Below are 20160 nucleotides of genomic sequence, written 5' to 3'. Positions count from 1 at the left end.
GCTAATTAGAGAAAAGGAAATATCTCAAAACTCAGCACCACGAGGCCCCTCATCTACAGCTTGCACCTTGAAGGAACCTTGGCACAATGTAATTCAGCCTGGGCCATAAAAGGATTGACATGAATTTTGAAGAAAGGCAGGTTTCCAAGGAAATGCATAGTCTTATTAATGTAGATTACATGCATGTATGCATGCTAAGTCGCTTCAGAAGTGTCTGACTCTGTGAGACCCTATGGACAGCAGCCCACCAGGCTCCTCTGTCCACGGGATTCTCTAGGCAAGAACACTGGAGTGGGTTGTCATTTCCTTCTCCTAATTTAGATTAGGAGAACAATCGTATGAGCAAAATATACTCATTTGTTGAGCCATTATAGGTTCTGAATCTTAGGAGGAACTGACTTAAAGACACTTCAGTTCACTTCAGTCACTCAGGCATGTCCAACTCTTTACAACCCAATGGACTGTGGCATGCCAGGCCTCCCTGTCCATGACCAACTCTTGGAATTTACTCAAACTCATGTCCATCGAGTCAGTGATGCCATCCAACCATTTCATCCTCTGTCGTCCCCTTCTTCTCTTACCTTCAGTCTTTCCCAGCTTCAGGGTCTTTTCTAATGAGTCAGTGCTTCGCTTCAGGTGGCCAAAGTATTGGAGTCTTAGCTTTAGCATCAGTCCTTCCAGTGAATATTCAGGGCTGATTTCCTTTAGGATGGACTGGCTAGATTTCTTTGCAGTCCAAGGGACTCTCAAGAGTCTTTTCCAACAGCACAGTTTAAAAGCATCAATTCTTTGATGCTCAGCTTTCTTTATAGTCCAACTATAGTCTCACATCCATACATGACTATTGGAAAAAACATAGCTTTGACTAGATGGACCTTTGTTGGCAAAGTAATGGCTCTGGTTTTTTATAAGTTGTCTAGGTTGGTCATAACTTTTCTTCCAAGGAGCAAGTGTCTTTTAATTTCATGGCTGCAGTCACCATCTACAGTTATTTTGGGCCCCTCCCAAAAAAAGTCTGTCACCGTTTCCCCATCTATTTCCCATGAAGTGATGGGACCATATGCCATGATGTTAATTTTCTGAATGTTGAGTTTGAAGCCAACTTTTTCACTCCGCTTTCATTAAGAGGCTCTTTAGATCTTCTTAGCTTTCTGCCATCAGGGTGGGATTATCTGCATATCTGAGATTATTGATATATCTCCTGGCAATCTTGATTCCAGTTGTGCTTCACCCAGTCCCTCATTTCTCATGATGTACTCTGCATGTAAGTTAAATAAGCAGGGTGACAATATGCAGCCTTGACATACTCCTTTCCTGATCTGGAACCAGTCTGTAGTTCCATTCCCAGTTCTAACAGTTGTTTCTTGACCTGCATACAGATTTCTCAAGAAGCAAGTCAGTTGGTCTGGTATTCTCATCTCTTGAAGAATTTTTCAGAGTTTGTTGGGATCCACACAGTCAAACGCTTTGGCATAGTCAATAAAGCAGAAGTAGATGTTTTTTTGGAACTCTCTTGCTTTTTTGATGATCCAACGAATGTTGCCAATTTGATCTCTAGTTCCTATGCCTTTTCTAAATGCAGCTTAAGTTCATACTTCTTATACTGTTGAAGCCTAGCTTGGAGAATTTTGAGCATTACTTTGCCAGCATGTGAGATGAGTGCAATTGTGTGGTAGTTTGAGCATTCTTTGGGATTGGAATGAAAACTGACCTTTTCCAGTCCTGTGGCCATTACTGAGTTGTCCATATTTGCTGACATATTGAGTGCAGCACTTTCACAGCATCATCTTTTAGGATTTGAAATAGCTCAACTGGAATTCCATCACCTCCACTAGCTTTGTTCATAGTGACGCTTCCTAAGGCCCCCTTGACTTTGAATTCCAGGATGTCTGGCTCTAGGTCCGTGATCACACCATTGTGATTATCTGGGTCATGGAGATCTTTTATTTATAGTTCTTCTGTATATTCTTGTCACCTCTTCTTAATATCTTCTGCTTCTGTTAAGTCCATACCATTTTTGTTCTTTATTGTATTCATCTTTGCAAGAAATGTTTCCTTGGTATCTCTAATTTTCTTACAGAGGTCTCTAGTCTTTCCCATTCTATTGTTTTCCTCTATTTCTTTGCACTGATCACTGAGGAAGACTCTCTTATCTCTCCTTGCTATTCTTTGGAACTCTGCATCTAAATGAGTATATCTTTACTTTTCTCCTTTGCCTTTCACGTCTGTTCTCTCCACAGCTATTTATAAGGCCTTCTCAGACAACTATTTTGCCTTTTCTTGGGGAAGGTCTTGATCACTGCCTCCTGTACAATGAAATGAACCTCTGTCCATAGTTCTTCAGGCACTCTATCAGATTTAATCCCTTGAATCTATTTGTTACTTCCACTGTATAGTTGTAAGGGATTTGATTTAGGTCATACCTGAGTGGTCTAGTGATTTTCCTTATTTTATTCAATTTAAGTCTGAATTTGGCAATAAGGAGTTCATAATGTGAGCCACCATCAGCTCCCACTCTTGATTTTGATTCTCCATCTTTGGCTGCAAAAAATATAATCAGCCTGATTTCAGTATTGATCATCTGGTGATGTCCATGTGAAGAAAGACAGAGTGGAGAATAAATAATAGTTCATTAACATAGCTTAAGAAAAATATTTCCATATGTAATACCCTTTAGTTAGCTCAAAGTTTGAGGAAAGTTAAGTTCATGTGAAACAAGTTATTGTCATGGCAACACAGAATTTTAAAAGAAACCTTTTAATTTTTTATAGAGAAGGGAAAAAAGATATGACAGCTGTAGTTTGTTTCCTCCTGGTACTTAATAGAGAGATAAAAAGTGTGTGACACTTGCAGCCTATTTCCTCCATTTGGGGACCCCTAGCCTTCCTGTCTTTTCTTTTAGAATTATCTTGCTTGGGGAAAGGGTCATCGTTTTCATTACATAACTGCTTCCAAGCTGATAAGGAGTGTCATCCCTAAATTGGAGAGTCAACATACTCTGCTAACTCTCATATTGAGGGTCTGTGATCCAGGGGTCCCAAGTAGTAGTTGCAGGAAGTCGCTGCAGTTGCAGGAGTTTGAGCAACCATTTGCAACTTAAAAGCCTTCATGCAGCTAGAAACAAATCCCGTTACACAGTTACAGATGCAGGGAGCAAACAGCAAAAACAGAACAATCAGCAAAGTTAATAGTCACGTTATGTCCATAGATAAGGTACAAAGTGTTGCACTAGTCCATCTTATAAAGAGTCGGACGTGATTGAGCGACTTCACTTTCAGTTTTCACTTTCATGCATTAGAGAAGGAAATGGCAACCCACTCCAGTATTCTTGCCTGGAGAATCCTAGGGACAGGGGAGCCTGGTGGGCTGCTGTCTATGGGGTCACACAGAGTTGGACAATACTGAAGTGACTTAGCAGCAGCAGCAGTCCATCTTATGATTGTTAGATGTCATCAGATTAAGAAGAGGCATCACATATGGTTGTTGTTGTTGAAGGTATTCACAAACTTGGAGAAAGTCCTTTGCTTGAAGTGGAGATGCCTACCATAGGAAGCCTTTCAATGACGAAGACGGGAGCACTCTGTAGACCCAGCAGCTAGACCTATTGTGGAATGCAGTATAGGAGTGAGCCCAGGAAAGGAAGGCATTATCTTGAAGATCAAATGGCAGACTCAGGACTTTCAGAGTCAGCATAAGCAGGCACACACAGATTATCAGGCCTATCCAAAGAGTACTAAGAAAGAGAATAGAAAGTAAAGGCATAAAATGACATCACTTAGTTCTGGTATGGGTGCCCCCTCTTTAACTCTAGTGTGGTGCATCCACGAATCAATTCTTGGCACATTGACAGCTGTGAGAGAAGAAAGAATAACCTGGTAAAGGCCTTCCCACAGGGGCTTGAGGGATCCGCACCCCACCCACCCCCCGATCCCAAAGTCTTTATCAGGACCTTGGTTCCTGGCTGGAACAATGGTGTGCTTGACTCAGAGGCTGGGTCAGGAGTCACCTCCCACTATTTTTTAAATGTCTGTTGAAAAGCTGAGAGCTGAGTTACATAGTTGCTTAATTCCAAGGCTTTAGGAAAACTCCAGTGTAAACCCTTAAGAATTTTCCACTTAGCATTTTTAGGAATTATTAATCGTCCATCCTTGGACTGTAACCATCCTTTATCAGTAATCTTTACTTCTCTTTTTTTATGTCTTTCTAGTTTTTTCTCAGAATATTTTTGTTTTGCCTGTTCAATAGGATGTGTCCAGATCAAAGCCATCTGCAGGGGTTTCATAAAGTGCCACCTTTATAGCTTGACAGTCAGCCAGCTGATTACCCTCACAGGAGATCATGTACTAGACCCTGTTCAGTAGACCAGACCTAGGCCCATTCAGCCCAGTGAACTCTTGGCTTGGAAAGGTGCATTTCATCCCAGTTTCGTCTGCAAGTGGGCTAGTTGGGGCTGTGCTGATGTGGAAGCCCTCACTGTTGAGGTCCTTTGGTTTAGTAATATTCCTGAGTGCCTGTGGGCTGCAGCAGTAGCAGGACCTAGTGGAACAGTGGCAGGGGCGAAAAGCAATAGGCCTCCTTTTTGCCCTTGGCAGTTGCTGTATAGCAACTCCCGTCACAGTGCATGAATCCTGAAGGCCAGTGTAGCCTGTGCAGTGGCCCTAGCCGTGTATTCCTCCTATAGGATGGCCAGAGGCCTAGAGCAGAATGGTTGTGCAGGTGAGGAATGGTGCAGTATGATTGCATGGGATGATCTGTCCCCTGAGGCTGCAGGCACTGTCATTGTGGTTCTAACAAAATGTACTGTGGTCCTTTTGGAGCTGCCGTCAGCTGGGTACAGAGCAGAGGGCATTAGTGCTGTTTGGGGGGCTCAGTCATAGGTAATGTTTGAGGCCTTGGTGGTGCAATGCAAGAAGGACTCTTAAGCATATCTTTGGTACCAAATGAGGCCAAGGAGCCAGCCCTGTGGGTGGTAATGCAGTGTGTGCACATGCCACTTGGCCCTCATTTAGCCACTGGAGCTGGAATTTGCAAGATGTATGAGTCCTAAATGATGGGGCAAGCCAGACAGCCCACATGGCACCCAGGTGTTCGCCACACTCGCAGTGAAGTATTGACCTTGGAGGCCCGTGGCTGTGGTAGAGATTTGGAATCATTTGGCATAACAGGACTTCCTCAGTGTAGTAGCCAGTGGCTCCCATCACATTAGGGCGGAGGATTGGAACATTCAAGGTCATCCCCTGGCTTTTATAAATTCTCCCTGGTGATCTGTGAGCACTCAGTGGTTTTACCATGGTGGAAAAGAGGTGCACAGCCAAATAGAGTGGTGTTGACATAAATAAAGCCTACCTTCTTCCTGTGGGTCTTCCTGGGTGCTGATTGTACCTGTGTGAGCAGAGCCGTGGAGGCTTCAGATGTGAGTTGCCCTTTGGGGCAGGAGGAGTTCAATTTGGACCAAGCCCTGCATTTTGCAAGCTTTTCCCATAGGGTATGGTTGACACCCAGAGCCCTGCAGGCAGTGGATCTGAGGATAATCTGGCTGGGAAAGGGGTCCCATTTCTGTGAGAGTGACTACTGGATCCTGGTACCTGAAGACCAGGTCCCATCTTGCACTTTCCGGTGGAAGCCCAGACAGTGATTGAACTGACTGTGCATGAAGACATGCATGCCCTGATTCTGCTCTTCGACGGTGAGATGGCCGTATCTGCCCCAGAGCCAACTTCACCATCAGTTCAGTTCAGTCGCTCAGTCGTGTCCAACTTCTTTGCGACCCCATGAGTCGCAGTACGCCAGGCCTCCCTGTCTATCGCCAACTCCCAGAATAACACAAACTCATGTCCATTGAGTTGGTGATGCCATCCAGCCATCTCATCCTCTGTCGTCCCCTTCTCCTCCTGCCCTCAAACGCTCCCAACATCAGGGTCTTTTCCAGTAAGTCAACTCTTCTCATGAGGTGGCCAAAGTACTGGAGTTTCAGCTTCAACATCAGTCCTTCCAATGAACACCCTGGACTGATTTCCTTTAGGATGGACTGATTGGATCACCTTGAAGTCCAAGGGACTCTCAAGAGTCTTCTCCAACACCACAGTTCAAAGCATCAGTTGTTCGGCGCTTAGCTTTCATCACAGTCCAACTGTCACATCCATACATGACCCCTGGAAAAACCATAGTCTTGACTAGACGGACCTTAGTGGGCAAAGTAACGTCTCTGCTTTTGAATATGCTGTCTAGGTTGGTCATAATTTTCCTTCCAAGGAGTAAGCGTCTTTTAATTTCATGGCTGCAGGTACCATCTGCAGTAATTTTGGAACCCAAAAAATAAAGTCTGACACTGTTTCCACTGTTTCTCCATCTATTTCCCATGAAGTGATGGGACCAGATGCCATGATCTTAGTTTTCTGAATGTTGAGCTTTAAGCAAACTTTTTCACTCTCCTCTTTCACTTTCATCAAGAATCTTTTCAGTTCTTCTTCAATTTCTGCAATAAGTGTGGTGTCATCTGCATATTTGAGGTTATTGATATTTCTCCCAGCAGTCTTGATTCCAGCTTGTGCTTCATCCAGCCCAGTGTTTCTCATGATGTACTCTGCATATAAGTTAAATAAGCAGGATGAACAATATACAGCCTTAACGTACTCCTTTTCCTATTTGCAAACAGTCTGTTGTTCCATGTCCAGTTCTAACTGTTGCTTCCTGACCTGCATACATGATTCTTAAGAGGCAGGTCAGGTGGTCTGGTATTCCCATCTCTTTCAGAATTTTCCCAGTTTATTGTGATCCACACAGTCAAAGGCTTTGCCATAGTCAATAAAGCAGAAATAGATGTTTTTCTGGAACTCTCTTGCTTTTTCAATAATCCAGCGGATGTTGGCAATTTGATCTCTGGTTCTTCTGCCTTTTCTAAAACCAGCTTGAACATCTGGAAGTTGACCATTCACATATTGCTGAAGCCTGCCTTGGAGAATTTTGAGCATTATTTAACTAGCATGTGAGATGAGTGCAATTGTGTGGTAGTTTGAGCATTCTTTGGCATTGCCTTTCTTTGGGATTGAAATGAAAAGTGACCTTTTCCAGTCCTGTGGCCACTGCTGAGTTTTTCAAATTTGCTGGCATATTGAGTGTAGCACTTTTACATCATCATCTTTCAGGATTTGAAATAGCTCCATTGGAATTCCATCACCTCCACTAGCTTTGTTCGTAGTGATGCTTTCCAAGGCCCGCTTGACTTCACATTCCAGGATGTCTGGCTCTAGATGAGTGATCACACCATCGTGATTATCTGGGTCATGAAGATCTCTTTTGTACAGTTTTTCTGTGTATTCTTGCCACCTCTTCTTAATATCTTCTGCTTCTGTTAGGTCCAGACCATTTCTGTCCTTTATTGAGCCCATCTTTGCATGAAATGTTCCCTTGGTATCTCTAATTTTTTTTGATGAGATCTCTAGTGTTTCCCATTCTAGTGGTTTCCTCTATTTCTTTGCATTGATTGCTGAGGAAGGCTTTCTTACCTCTCCTTGCTGTTCTTTGCAACTCTACATTCAAATGGGAATATCTTCCCTTTTTCCTTTGATTTTCACTTCTTTTCTTTTCACAGCTATCTTAAGGCCTCCCCAGACAGCCATTTTGCTTTTTTGCATTTCTTTTCCATGGGGATGGTCTTGATCCCTGTCACCTGTACAGTGTCACAAACCTCCGTCCATAGTTCATCAGGCACTCTGTCTATCAGATCAAGTCCCTTAAATCTATTTCTCACTTTCACTGTATAATCATAAGGGATTTGACTTAGGTCATACCTGAATGGTCTAGTGGTTTTCCCTACTTTCTTCAATTGAAGTATGAATTTGGCAATAAGGAGTTAATAATCTGAGCCACAGTCAGCTCCCAGTCTTGTTTTTGCTTACTGTGTAGACCTTCTTCATCTTTGGCTGCAAAGGATATAATCAATCTGATTTCTGTGTTGACCATCTGGTGATGTCCATGTAGAGTCTTCTCTTGTGTTCTTTGAAAAAGATGTTTGCTATGACCAGTACATTCTCTTGGCAAAACTCTATTAGCCTTTGCCCTGCCTCATTCCAAACTCCAAGGCCAAATTTGCCTGTTACTCAAGGTGTTTCTTGACTTCCTACTTTTGCGTTCCAGTCCCCTGTAATGAAAAGGACATCTTTTTTGGGTGTTAGTTCTAAAAGGTCTTGTAGGTCTTCATAGAACTGTTCAACTTCAGCTTCTTCAGTGTTGCTGGTCAGGGCATAGGTTTGGATTACTGTGATATTGAATGGTTTGCCTTGGAGATGAACAGAGATCATTCTGTTGTTTTTGAGATTGCATCCAAGTACTGCATTTCGGACTCTTTTGTTGACTATGATGGCTACTCCATTTCTTCTAAGGGATTCCTGCCCACAGTAATAGATATAATGGTCATCTGAGTTAAATTCACCCATTCCAGTCCATTTTATTTCGCTGATTCCTAGAATGTCGATGTTCACTCTTGCCATCTCCTGTTTGACCACTTCCAATTTGCCTTGATTCATGGACCAGACATTCCAGGTTCCTATGCAATATTGCCCTTTACAGCATTGGACCTTGCTTCTGTCACCAGTCACATCCACAACTGGGTATTGTTTTTGCTTTGACTCCATCCCTTCATTCTTTCTGGGGTTATTTCTCCGCTGATCTCCAGTAGCATATTGGGCACCTACCGACCTGGGGAGTTCCTCTTTCAGTATCCTATCATTTTGCCTTTTCATACTGTTCATGAGATTCTCAAGACAAGAATACTGAGGTGGCTTGCCATTCCCTTCTCCAGTGGACTACATTCTGTCAGACCTCTCCACCATGACCTGTCCTTGGGTGGCCCCACACAGCCTGCCTTAGTATCATTGAGTTAGACAAGGCTGTGGTTCATGTGATCAGATTGGCTAGTTTTCTGTGATTAAGGTTTCAGTATGTCTGTCCTCTGATGTCCTCTCGCAACACCTACCATCTTACTTGGCTTTCTTTTACCTTGGATGTGGGTTATATCTTCACAGCTGCTCCTTACCTTGGATAAGGTCGTCCCTCCTGACCTTGAATATCGGGTAGCTCCTCTCCACCCTCCTGCCCATGCAGCTGCTGATCCTCAGACGTGAGGTAGCTCCTCCTGGCTGCCACCCCTGACCTCGGGTGTGGGGTAGCTCCTCTTGGTCGCTGCCCCGACCTCACGCATGGGGTAGCTCCTCTAGGCCGTTCCTGCACTGTGACAGCCTGGTGCTCTCAGTCACCACCCCTGAACTTGGGCATGGGGTAGCTCCTCTTGGCCACACTTCTGCATGGGCCATCACAGCTGCTGCGGTTCTGTTGGTTAAAGGAAGCCTCCATGCTTCTGTTCCACTCCCATAATGCAAGAAGTTTAAACAGTAACCTTGGACGTGGGGTATCTCTTCATGACTGCTCCAGCTCAGCGCAGCTGCTCCTCCTTACCTTGGACTAGGGGTATCTCCTCACGGCTGCCCTTCCTGACCTTGAACGTGGAGTAGCTCCTCTCGGCCGTCAGCCACCACTCCTTGGCAGTTATCTGGGAAAGTTTCCTTGTTCAGGGAAGATACGAGACTTGTGACAAGGACCTCTGAGCTGTAGTAGTAGCTGGAGAAGTCTCAGGGTACGTGGCATTCACACAGATGGTCAGCAAGGCGTGCTTAGGTGGTCAGGTCCCTGTGCTTTGGTCAGAGGGCATGGAGCATGGAGATTGGGAGCCCAGAACTTCCGTCAACAGCCCCTTGGTGAAATTTTGCATGGGGCTCTAGGAAGGTGTCAGGTGTCATCCCCCATTTTGTGGGAGGGTGGGAGGTTAGGGCTTCATGGAGATGGCAGGCATGTTCAGACACCAAGGTCTTTGCATGTGAGCTCTGAGACATGGAAATACCTGGAATGAGTTCCCCTGGCACACCCATGCTGAGAGCGCATCTTTGTTGGTACACCGAAAAAAGGCACTCAGCACCACATCAAATGCCCTGCACCCTTGCACACTCAGTCAGACAGACACCCACAGGCACTTGAACGTAATAACTGAACTCTTTTTGTAGACATATATCCAGTCGTCTGTACAATCTATACAGTTGGGTTGCAGATACAAGCCTTCCCTCAGGGAACCATGGGCGTCAATATTGCTTAGCGATAAGCTGGGTGCACATCTGAAGCCTGCCTGTACTTTCTGTCCCCTTGTCAGGTGAAGTTCCCAAGTGTGAGTGTCCATCATTCAGGAAACAGATCCCTGCTCGTGAGATGGTGACTCAAGGTGCTAGGGAGTCCGGTGAGAAGTGTGTTCCAAGATTGCTGCCACTGCTTTTTGGATCACCGAGCACGGTACGCCTTCTCCTGCCTCAAGACGTTTCATGGATTTTGGCCTTCCTGGGACTATCTGAGTGGCTGTACGTACGGAGAGACCGTTCCTCTTGCTGAGAAGCCTGGGGGCTTTGAGATCCCCCGGCTGCTGGAGGACTCTCAGGTCACTGGCTCCTCCTGGGAGTGGTGCTGCCTGCCCTGCAGAGGTGGGCAGCGAGCCAGCACGTGCTCGGATCGATGATGACACCCTCACATGCATTCCTTGGAAAATCTGAACAAAATGAGTGAGAACTCACTACCGTCTCCTCATCGAAACTGAGGTCCAGCACGTTGCTTCCCTTGGGGTTAAGGACGGGGCTAGTTAGCAGTGAGGGCATCTCCCACTGTGTCACACACACACATGGAGGAGCCAGGTCACCACCATTTGTGAGGCTCCCGTCTGAGGGTGGGCCGTGTACAGATGTTGGAGGGGCTCTTGGAATGCGAGGTCCATGTAAAGGCACTGAGGAGCATAGAGGCATCCGGCTTGTCCAGTGGTGGCAGGAGTCACAGTAGATCCTGGCTGAGCTCTTGAGCTCTTCACTCGGAAATGTGTGTTTCCTCCCAGTTCATGCTGTGAGTGTGCTAGTTGGGCCTGTTGTGCTATGAAAACCGAAGCAAGGAAGCTTCTGTGACTTCTGATTGGAACCCCAGGTCAGATCTGAGGCCCTCGCTGTTGGGGCCCTTTGAGTTGGTGAGATTGCTGTGTGCCCTCTGGGCTGCAGCGGTTGTAGGGACCTACAGGAATGGTGGCAGTTGTGCAAGGCAATAGGCCTTGTTTCTGCCCTTGGAAGTTCCTGAATTGCAATTGCTGTCGCAGTACTTGAGTCTTGGAGGCCGCCATGGACTGTGAAGTGATCCCAGGCCTGCATTTCTCCTGCAGGTTGGCCAGAGGCCTAGAGCAGAATGGTTGTGCAGCTGAGGAAAAGTGCAGTATGATTTCCTGGGACAGTATGTCTACTGAGGCTGCAGGCACTGTTGTTTTTTCAGTGATACATACTGTGGTCCTTTTGGAGCTGTCCTTGGCTGGATACAAAGGAGAGGGCATTGCTGGTGATTGGGAGGCTCGGTGATAGATGACCTTTGTGGCCTTGGTGACCAGCTGCCAGTAGAAGGACTCTCCAAGCGTATCTTTGGTGCCTTGAAGACTTGCAGTAACAGAAGCCAAGGAGCCAGCCCTGTGGGTGGTAATGCAGTGTGTACACATGCCCCTTGGCCGGCATTTGGGCCCTGACCCTGGAATTAACGAAGTGTGTGAGTTCTTAAAGGTTGGGTCCTGGCAGACAGCGCTGATGACACCCAGGTGTTCTCCACACTGGCAATGAAGCATCAACCTTCAAGGCCTATGGTTGTGGTAGAGATTGGTCATTGGTTGGCACACCAGCACTGCCTCAATGTAGGAGCCAGCGGCTCCCCTGGCACTATGGCAGAAACCTGGCATATCCAAGGTCTTCTGGCAGGTCTTTTGAAGTCTTCCTGGAAGCCGCCTTGGTGATCTGTGAACCCTCGGTCATGTTGCATAGCTGAGACGTGGTGGAAAGGTGTGATGTCACCCTAGTCAAAGCCCATCTTCTTCCTGTGGGTCTTGCTGGGTGCTCATTGTCCCTGTGTGAGCTGAGGCCCTGGAGGCTTCCAGTGTGGGTGAGTCATCTTTTGGGTCAGGAGGAGTTCAATTTGGACTAAGCCCTGCATTTTGGGAGCTTTCTTTAGGGTGTGGTCAGTACCCAGGGCCCTGCACGCTGTGGATCTAAGGATAATCTGGCCAGGAAAGGGGTCTAGTTTCTGTGGGAGTAACCCTTGAATCCTGGTACCTGAGGAAGACCGAAGCCCATCTTGCACTTTCCGGCAGAGGCCGGACAGTGATTGAACTGACTGTGCAGGAGGAGATGCATCCCCGGAATTCTTTCGCTCGAGGGTGTGGCGGGCCGCATCTGCCCCAGTGCCGAGTGCACCATACTGTGTGGTTTTATGGGAATCTTTCCTTGTTAGGGTAGGAGGTAGGACTTGTGACAAGGACCCCTGAGCTGTAGTAGTAGCTGGGGTAGTCCCAGGGTACGTGGCATTCACACAGATGCTCTGCAAGGCGACCTTGTGCAGTCAGGTCCCTGTGCTTTCGCCAGAGTGCATGGGGCATGGAGATTGGGAGCCCAGAACCTATGTATGTAGCTCTTCAGTGAAATTTTGCATGGGGCTGGAGGAAGGTGCCCAGCGTCATCCCCCATTTTGTGGGTGGGAGGTCAGGGCTCCATTGAGATGGGACATGTGTTCAGACACCAAAGCTTTTGCATGTGGGCTCTGAGACCTGGAGACCCCCAGAAGGAGTTTCCGAGGGAGCCCTAAAATGCCTAGAGTGCATCCTTTTTGGTATGCTGGAACACAGGCACTCAGCCCCACATCAAATTCCTCGCCACCCTGATCAGTTGGACATACACCCACAGGCACTAGAACCTAATAACTGCACTCTTCTGACAGATAGGTAACCAGTTGTCTGTACAGGATTGATACACTTGGCTTGGAGATACAGGCCTTCCCCCCATGAAGCATGTGCATTGATCTCGCTCGATGAGAGACTGGGTACACATCTGAAGCCTGCCTGTGCTTTCTGTCCCCTTGTCAGGTGAAGTTGCCAGGCATGACTGTCCGTCACCCAGGAGATGAAGCCCCGCCCATGAGGCGGTGAATCGAGGTGCAGGGGAGTCTGACGAGAAGTGTGGTGGGCCCAGGTTGCTGCCAGTTGTTTTTGAATCACCAAGCACGGTATGCCTTCCCCTGCTTCAAGACATGTCATGAAATTCAGGTTTCCTGGGACTGCCTGAGTGACTGTACATATGGAGGGACCGTTCCTCTTGCTGAGAAACCTGGGGGCTCTGAGTTCCCCCAGCTGCTGGAGGACTTCCAGGTCACTGGCTCCTCCTGGGAGTGGTGCTGCCTGCCCTATGGAGGTGGGCAGCGAGCCAGCACGTGCTCGGATCGATGATGACACCCTCACCTGCATTCCTTGGAAAATCTGAACAAAATGAGTGAGAACTCACTACCGTCTCCTCATCGAAACTGAGGTCCAGCACGTTGCCTCCCTTGGGGTTAAGGGTGGGACTGGTTAGCAATGAGGGCATCTCCCACTGTGTCACACACATGCATGGAGGAGCCAGGTCACCACCATTTGCGAGGCTCCCATCTGAGGGTGGGCTGTGTACCGATGTTGGAGCAGCTCTTGGAATGTGAGGTCCGTGGTGAAGGGCACTGAGGAGCATAGAGGCATCCGGCTTGTCCAGTGTTGGTAGGAGTCGCAGAAGATCCTGGCTGAGCTCTTGAGCTCTTCACTCAGAAATGTGTGTTTCCTCCCAGTTCATGCAGCGAGTACACTAATTGGGGCTCTGTTGATGTCAATTCTGAAGCAGTGAAGCTTCTGTGGTTTGTGATTGGAGCCCCAGGTCAGATCTGAGGCCCTCGCTGTTGCGGCCCTTTGGGTTGTTGAGATTGCTGAGTGCTGTGTGGGCTGCAGTGGCTGCAGAGACCTAAGGAAATGGTGGCGGTTGTGAAAGTTAATAAGTCCCATTTCTGTCTTCCTGGAAGCAGCCTTAGTGATCTGTGAGCGCTTGGTGGTCTTGTGTGGTGGAGATGAGCTGCCAGGCGGAATGGCACCATAATCAAAGCCACCTTCTTCCAGTGGGTCTTGCTGAATGCTGATTGCCCTGTGTGAGTAGAGCCCTTGGAGGCTTCTGATGTGGGTGAGTCACACTGGGGGGCAGGAGGAGTTCAATTTGGACCAAGTCTTGCTTTGTGGAGGTGATGGAATTCCAGTTGAGCTATTTCAAATCCTGGAAGATGATCCTATGAAAGTGCTGCACTCAATATGCCAGCAACTTTGGAAAACTCAGCAGTTCCCACAGGACTGGAAAAGGTCAGTTTTCATTCCAAAGAAAGGCAAAAGAATGCTCAGACTACCACACAGTTGCACTCATCTCACACGCTAGTAAAGTAATGCTCAAAATTCTCCAAGCCAGGCTTCAGCAATATGTGAACCGTCAACCTCCAGATGTTCAAGCTGGTTTTAGAAAAGGCTTCTGATGTGGGTGAGTCACCCTGGGGGACAGGAGGAGTTCAATTTGGACCAAGTCTTGCTTTCTGGAGGTGACGGAATTCCAGTTGAGTTATTTCAAATCCTGGAAGATGATGCTGTGAAAGTGCTGCACTCAGTATGCCAGCAAATTTGGAAAACTCAGCAGTGGCCACAGGACTGGAAAAGGTCAGTTTTCATTCCAATCCTAAAGAAAGCCAAAGAATGCTCAAAATACCGCATAGTTGCACTCATCTCACACACTAGTAAAGTAATGCTCAAAGTTCTTCAAGCCAGGCTTCAGCAATATGTGAACCGTGAACTTCCAGATGTTCAAGCTGGTTTTAGAAAAGGCAGAGGAACCAGAGAACAAATTGCCAACATCCGCTGGATCATGGAAAAAGCAAGAGAGTTCCAGAAAAATGTCTATTTCTGTTTATTGACTATGCCAAAGCCTTTGACTGTGTGAATCACAATAAACTGGGAAAATTCTGAAAGAGATGGGAATACCAGACCACCTGACCTGCCTCTTGTGAAATCTGTATGCAGATCAGGAAGCAACAGTTAGAACTGGACATGGAACAATAGACTGGTTTGAAATAGGAAAGGAGTACGTCAAGGCTGTATATTGTCACCCGCTCATTAACTTATAAGCAGAGTACCTCATGAGAAATGCTGGGCTGGTGGAAGCACAAGCTGGAATCAAGATTGCTGGAGAAATATCAAGAACCTCAGATATGCAGATGATACCACCCTTATGGCAGAAAGTGAAAAAGAACTAAAGAGCCTCTTGATGAAAGTGAAAGAGGAGAGTGAAAAAGTTGGCTTAAAGCTCAACATTGAGAAAACTAAGGTCATGGCATTCCAGTCCCATCACTTCATGGCAAGTAGATGGGGAAACAGTGGCTGACTTTATTTTTCTGGGCTCCAAAATCACAGCAGATGGTAATTGCAGCCACAAAATTAAAAGAAGCTTACTCCTTGGAAGGAAAGTTATGACCAAACTAGACAGCATATTAAAACAGCAGAGACATTACTTTGCCCACAGAGGTCCGTCTAGTCAAGGCTATAGTTTTTCCAGTAGTCATGTATGGATGTGAGAGTTGGACTATAAAGAAATCTGAGTGCTGAAAATTGATCCTTTTGAACTGTGGTGTTGGAGAAGGCTCTTGAGAGTCCCTTGGACTGCAAGGAGATCTAATCAGTCCATCGTAAAGGAGATCAGTCCAGGGTGTTCATTGGAAGGACTGATATGAAGCTGAAACTCCAAATCCTTTTACCACCTCATGGGGTTGCAAAGAGTTAGACACGACTGAGTGACTGAAGTAAAATGAACTTGCTTTATTGGATTTTTCTCTAGGTTGTGGTTGGTATCCAGGGCCCTGCAGGCTGTGGATGAGCATAATCTGTCCAGTAAAGGGGCCCTGATTCTGTGGAAGTGACCCCTGGATCCTGGTACCTGAGGATGACCACCCCTTGTCTTGCACTTTCCAGCAGAGCCCCAGAGAGTGACTGGACTGATTGGACAGGAAGAGACCCATGCCCTGTATTCTTTTGCTCTGTGAGGGTATGGTGGGCTGTATCTGGCCCAAGGCCATGTTAACCACACTGTAGGCCTTCTCTGGAAACTTTCCTTGGTCAGGGAGGAGGTGGAACTTGTGGCAAGGACACCTGAGCTGTAATAGTAGCTGGGGTAGTCTCAGGATAAGGGACATTCACACAGATGCTCCACAAGGGAACATTGGGCAGTCAGGTTCCTCTGCTCTGGTGATACAGCAGGGGTCATGTAGATTAGGAGCCCAGAGCCTATGTCAACCCCTTGGTGTAATTTTGCATGGTGTTGGTGGAAGATGCTAGGCATCATCCCTCATTTTGTGGGAGGGTGGGAGTTCAGATCTCCATGGAGAAGACGTGCGTGTTCAGACACCAAAGCCTTTGCACAGGGGCTCTGAGACACGGAAATACACAGAAAGAGTTCCAAAGGCACACCGAGAATCCTGAGAGCACATCCTTGTTGGTACGCTAGAACACAAGTACTCAGACCCACATCAAGTTCCCCTACATGCTTGCGCACCCAGTCAGACAGACATCCACGGTCACATGAACCTAACTTTCTGCACTCGTTCCAACACATAGGTATCCAGTTGGAAATAAGGGATACTGCAGTTGGGAAGCAGAAAAGGCCTTCCCTCATGGGCATTGATATGCTTAGTGAGAAGCTGGGTACACATCTGAAGCCTGCCTGTGCTTTCTATCCCCTTGTCAGGTGAAGTTGTCTGATATGAGTGTCCATCACCCAGGAGACGAAGCCCTGCCAGTGAGGCAGTGACTCAAGGTGCAGAGGAGTATGGTGAGAAGTGTGGCGGGCCCAGGTTGCTGCCACTGCTTTTTGGATCACTGAGCATGGTACGCCTTCCCCTGCCGCAAAACGTGTCATGGATTTCGGCTTTCCTGGGAATGCCTGAGTGGCTGTAAGTACGGAGGGACCATTGCTCTTGCTGAGAAACCTGGGGGCTCTGAGTTCCCCCAGCTGCTGGAGGACTCTCAGGTCACTGGCTCCTCTTGGGAGTGGTGCTGCCTGCCCTGCAGAGGTGGGCAGTGAGCCAGCACGTGCTCGGATCGATGATGACACCCTCACATGCATTCCTTGGAAAATCTGAACAAAATGAGTGAGAACTCACTACCGTCTCCTCATCGAAACTGAGGTCCAGCACGTTGCCTCCCTTGGGGTTAAGGGCGGTACTGGTTAGAGGTGAGGGCACCGTGTCACACACACGCATGGAGGAGCCAGGTTACCAGCATTTGTGAAGCTCTCGTCTGAGGGTGGGCCGTGTACAGATACACGAGCGGCCCTCTTGGAATGCAAAGTCCATGTAAAGGCACTGAGGAGCATAGAGGCATCTGGCTTGTCCAGTGGCGGTAGGTGTCACAGTAGATCCTATCCTCAGACAGTTTAGCTCTTAGCTTGGAAAGGTGCATTTCGTCCTGATTCCTGCTGCAAGTGTGCTAATTGGAGCTCTGGTGATGTCGATTCTGAAGCAGTGAAGCTTCTGTGGTTTGTGATTGGAGCCCCAGATCAGATCTGAGGCCCTCGCCATTGTGGCCCTTTGGGTTACTGAGATTCCTGAGTGCCGTGTGGGCTGCAGCAGCTACAGAGACCTAGGGGGACGGTGGCAGTTGTGAGAGTTAATAAGCCTCATTTCTGCCCTTGGCAGTTCCTGAATTGCAGCTGTTGTCACATGCTTCGGTCTTGGAGGTCACCATGGACTGTGCTGTGGTCCTAGGCCTGCATTTCTCCTGCAGGTTGGCCAGAGGCCCAGAGGAAAATGTATGTGCAGGTGAGGAAAAGTACAGTGTGCTTTACTGGGATGATACGTCTGCTGAGGCTGCAAGCACTATTGTTCTGTTTTCAGTGATACAGTGTGGTCCTTTTGGAGCTGCCATCAGCTGGGTACAGAGGAGAGGGCATTGCTTGTCATGGGAGGCTCAATGATAGGTGGCCTTTGTGGCCTTGTTGGCCCACTGCCAGTAGAAGGACTCTCCAAGGGTATCTTTGGTGCCTTGAAGAGTTGCAGTAATGAGGCCAAGGAACCATCCCTGTGGGTAGTTATGTGGTGTACACACATGCCCCTTGGCCACCATTTGTCCCCTTGGCCTGGAATTATCAAGATTCCCTAAGGTTGGGCCAGCCAGCCAGCCCTGATAGCGCCCATGCATTTGCCCCCCAGGCAATGAAGCATCAACCTTCAAGGACCGTGGTTGTGATAGAGATTGGTCATTGGTCGGCATACCAAGGCTGCCTCAGTGTAGGGGACAGCAGCTCCCATGACACTGTGGCAGAGACCGGGCACATCCAAGGTCTTCCCCTGGCAGGTCTTCTGAAGTCTTCCTGGAAGCATATTTGGTGATCTGTGAGCCCTTGGTCGCGTTGCCCACCTTCTTCCTGTGGGTCTTGCTGGCTACTCATTGTCCCTGTGAGCCAAGGCCCTGGAGGCTTCAGATTTAGTGAGTCACCCGTTGCGGCAGAATGAGTTCAATTTGGACCAAGCCCTGCATTATGGGGGCTTTCTCTAGGGTGTGGTCAGTACCCAGGGCCCTGCATGCTGTGGATTTGAGGATAATCTGGCTGGGAAAGGAATCCCGTTTCTGGGGGAGTGACCCCTGGTTCCTTGTACCTGAGAATTACCAGGTCTCATCTTGCAGTTTCCAGTGGAGGCCGGACTTAGATTGGACTGACTGGCAGGAAGATACGCATGCCCTGAATTCTTTTCCTATTTGATGGTGCGATGGGCCCTAGTGCCAAGTTCACCTTACTGTGCAGTTCTCTGGGAAAATTTTCTTGTTAGGGTAGGAGGTGGGACTTGTGACAAGGACCCCTGAGCTATAGTCGTAGCTCACATAGTCTTAGGGTACGTGGCATTCACACAGACTCTCTGCAAGGTGACCTTGGGCAGTCAGGTCTCTGTGCTGTGGTCAGAGATCATGGGTCATGGAGATTGGGAGCCTAGAGCCTATGTTAACAGCCCCTTGGTGAAATTTTGCATGGATCTTATGGAAGATGCCAAGTGTCATCCCCATTTCATGGGAGGGTGGGAGGTCAGGACTCCATGGAGATGGCACGCATGTTCAGACTGCAGGGCCTTTGCATGCGGTCTCTGAGACTTGGATACCTGGACAGATTTCCAGACACACACCCAAAATGCTGAGGGTGCATTCTTATTGGTACACCAGAACACAGGCACTCAACCTCACATCGAATCCCCTGCCACCCTTGCATGCTTGGTCAGAAAGACACCCACATGCACTCGTGCCTAATTTGCTACACTCTTTTGAAAGATAGTTAACCAGTCGTCTGTAAAGGATCGATATAGTTGGGTTGCCATTACAGGCCTTCCCCCAGTGAAACATTTGCATCAGTATTAGTGAGAGACCAAGTACACATCTCAAGCATTCCTGTGGTTTCTGTCCACTTGTCAGGTGAAGTTGCCAGGTATGACTGTCCGTCACCCAGGAGATGAAGCCCCGCCCATGAGGCAGTGACTCAAGGTGCAAGGGAGTCCGGCGAGAAGTGTGGCATGCCCAAATTGCTGCCACTGCTTTTTGGATCACTGAGCACGGTATGCCTTCTCCTGCCCCAAGATGTGTTGTGAATTTCAGGTTTCCTGGGACTGCCTGAGTGGCTGTATGTACGAAGGGACCGTTCCTCCTGCTGAGAAGCCTGGGGGCTCTGAGTTCCCCCAGCTGCTGGAGGACTCCCAGGTCACTGGCTCCTCCTGAGAGTGGTGCTGCCTGCCCTATGGAGGTGGGCAGCGAGCCAGCACGTGCTCGGATCGATGATGACACCCTCACATGCATTCCTTGGAAAATCTGAACAAAATGAGTGAGAACTCACTACCGTCTCCTCATCGAAACTGAGGTCCAGCACGTTGCCTCCCTTGGGGTTAAGGGTGGGACTGGTTAGCAATGAGGGCATCTCCCATGTGTCACACACATGCATGGAGGAGCCAGGTCACCACCATTTGTGAGGCTCCCGTGTGAGAGTGGGCCATGTACAGATGTTGGAGCGGCTCTTGGAATGCGAGGTCCATGGTGAAGGGCACTGAGGAGCATAGAGGCATCCAGCTTGTCCAGTGGTGGCAGGAGACACAGTGGATCCTGGCCTCGGACAGGTGAGCTTTTGGCTTGAAAATGTTCATTTCTTCCTGGTTACTGCTGCAAATGCACTTATTGGGTCAGTGGCGATGTGGACT

At 48.0% G+C, this 20160-nt stretch overlaps 1 protein-coding gene and 4 non-coding genes across 28 annotated transcripts in view; all 5 read left to right on the top strand.

Annotated features, from left to right (window-relative positions):
• The window catches only part of LOC120875281, a 137389-nt gene that overhangs the window by 50198 nt on the left and 67031 nt on the right, over window positions 1-20160 (top strand). For 18 of the 24 annotated variants that reach the window (XR_005723908.1, XR_005723926.1, XR_005723916.1 and 15 more), the window contains 4 exons: window positions 10199-10335; window positions 12971-13110; window positions 16677-16816; window positions 19388-19527. The gene's annotated coding sequence lies outside the window, so the exon portion shown is untranslated. Of the gene's footprint in view, window positions 1-10198; window positions 10336-12970; window positions 13111-16676; window positions 16817-19387; window positions 19528-19943; window positions 20080-20160 lie in introns of those variants that run through there. The other 6 variants (XR_005723923.1, XR_005723920.1, XR_005723921.1 and 3 more) reach the window with 5 other exon arrangements.
• LOC120875797 lies at window positions 10546-10638 on the top strand. The gene has a single exon (XR_005724092.1). It is a non-coding gene; the product is annotated as a small nucleolar RNA SNORD116 (small nucleolar RNA).
• On the top strand, window positions 13321-13413 carry LOC120875799. Its single transcript, XR_005724094.1, has one exon. It is a non-coding gene; the product is annotated as a small nucleolar RNA SNORD116 (small nucleolar RNA).
• On the top strand, window positions 17027-17119 carry LOC120875796. Its single transcript, XR_005724091.1, has one exon. It is a non-coding gene; the product is annotated as a small nucleolar RNA SNORD116 (small nucleolar RNA).
• Window positions 19738-19830, top strand: LOC120875795. Its single transcript, XR_005724090.1, has one exon. It is a non-coding gene; the product is annotated as a small nucleolar RNA SNORD116 (small nucleolar RNA).

Source organism: Oryx dammah, unplaced genomic scaffold (assembly GCF_014754425.2).
Source record: "Oryx dammah isolate SB20612 unplaced genomic scaffold, SCBI_Odam_1.1 HiC_scaffold_16, whole genome shotgun sequence".
NCBI classification, from domain to species: domain Eukaryota; kingdom Metazoa; phylum Chordata; class Mammalia; order Artiodactyla; family Bovidae; genus Oryx; species Oryx dammah.
This window is presented reverse-complemented; position numbering and strand designations above follow the sequence as displayed.